The sequence below is a fragment of the Megachile rotundata genome, chromosome 14 (genome assembly GCF_050947335.1).
Source record: "Megachile rotundata isolate GNS110a chromosome 14, iyMegRotu1, whole genome shotgun sequence".
In the NCBI taxonomy this organism is placed as follows: Eukaryota; Metazoa; Arthropoda; class Insecta; order Hymenoptera; family Megachilidae; genus Megachile; species Megachile rotundata.
In genome coordinates this window covers 6,019,334-6,020,940 of record NC_134996.1, presented here as the reverse complement: position 1 = coordinate 6,020,940, position 1,607 = coordinate 6,019,334, and the positions used below count along the sequence as shown (strand labels likewise).

General features: G+C 36.2%; 1 long non-coding RNA gene across 1 annotated transcript; it reads right to left on the bottom strand.

The window, feature by feature from the left end:
• Window positions 1-578: 578 nt before the first annotated feature.
• On the bottom strand, window positions 579-1,291 carry LOC143265764 (uncharacterized). Its single transcript, XR_013040448.1, has 2 exons — window positions 1,123-1,291; window positions 579-987 (listed from the first exon to the last, which is right to left on the bottom strand). It is a non-coding gene; the product is annotated as an uncharacterized LOC143265764 (long non-coding RNA).
• Window positions 1,292-1,607: the final 316 nt, after the last annotated feature.

Here is a 1,607-nt window from a genome sequence, read left to right as displayed (position 1 = left end):
TAAATGTATTCGCCGCTCGAAGATATTTCGCGGATATTTTCAACGGAACTAATGTCGTACACAAACACGGAATAATTCATCATACGACTGAAAGAAAACTGACGAGACGCACTGACCGTCTTCTGGAAGAAATTCGAGGGCAATATAACGCGAAACTGTTCTATATTTTCTCTCCAGCAAACAACGGAATATCGATGCGGCTGCAGGAAAATAAATAACCACTCGCGACATTTTCTTGTGTATCGTTTCTGGTAAATGAGATGGTAGGAATAATTCGATATCTGAATTTTAAATTTTAAAGTGACAGGGGAACAGAAAGAAAATTGCACTTGTTGATAATTAACTTTTATGTTCTTAACTGTCTCTGCCGAGTTTCTGTTTTTTGAACTTTCTATTTTTCTTTTAGGAACTTCATTATAGGTGATTACTGGAACTTTTCAGTATACACTTAGTATTAAAGCTTTTCGTTAATACATAATCTCAACCTCATCAACGTTAATATAACCTCAATTTTTAACTTCACATAATTTGTAAATTGGTGTCTTCACTTTTTCCAAATTGAAGTTCATATACAACTCTGTATTATAAATCTTTATTGGAACTTTTCAGTATACATTTAAGTAGTGTGAAAACTTTTCGTTAGTACATAACCTCAACTTCATGAATCTCAACATAACTTCAATTTTTAACTTCACACAATTGACGTAAGTTGGTAAAAAGGTGTCTTCACTTTTCCCAAATTGAATTTCATATACAACTCTCTATTGTAGATCATTATTGGAACTTTTCAGTGTATATTTAAATAGTGTGAAAACTTTTTATAAAGACATAACCTCAATTTCATAAACTTCAACATAACCTCAATTTTTAATTTCGTACAATTGACGTAAGTTGGTAAACTGGTGTCTTTACTTTCCCCAAATTGAATTTCATATACAACTCATGAAATTTGAAAATTTGAAAATTGTCTCCGAAGTACACCTGTTCCTAAAGAGCATAAGTGTTCATAAACATAATCGAATCAGAAAGTACAAAAAGAAAGGAACATATGCTGAAATAATTTATGGAGCTTTAAAAGGTGAAGTAGGTCAAATTAAAAAATGTTACCCTGCACCTACTTACCCGTATTGCATTGTCAACCCAGTTAAAATCAACCCACATATTTTCAAGGAGAGTATAAAATGGACTTATTTGCGTCCCGGTTTCTGGCAATCCGATTTGATGCACTTTGTATAACTGTCGATCGCAAGGGGTTATGTGGATGATGCGCATCGGTTCACCGAACGAGTTATCAGGAAGAATACGCAGAAAGAGGACGAAGGAGAAAGCGAAAGAGAGTAGTCGGTGGAAGGAGAGAGGCCACTACCAACGACTAGTTACTCGTATGAAATAATCTATTATCTGGAAAAGGGGAGTTATCTGGTGCGGGCATTGAATCGCCAAGGTCGTAGCGGAGTCTCGACGGAGAAAGGAAGACGGAAGGAAGGTGAACAGACATGGACGGAGCGAGAGGAAACCATAAATGGAACGATAAAGAGAGAGAAAAGTCACAACGCGGTCAACGAACCTCGTTGCACAGCTCCCCCTTCAGGTACATACATACGTAT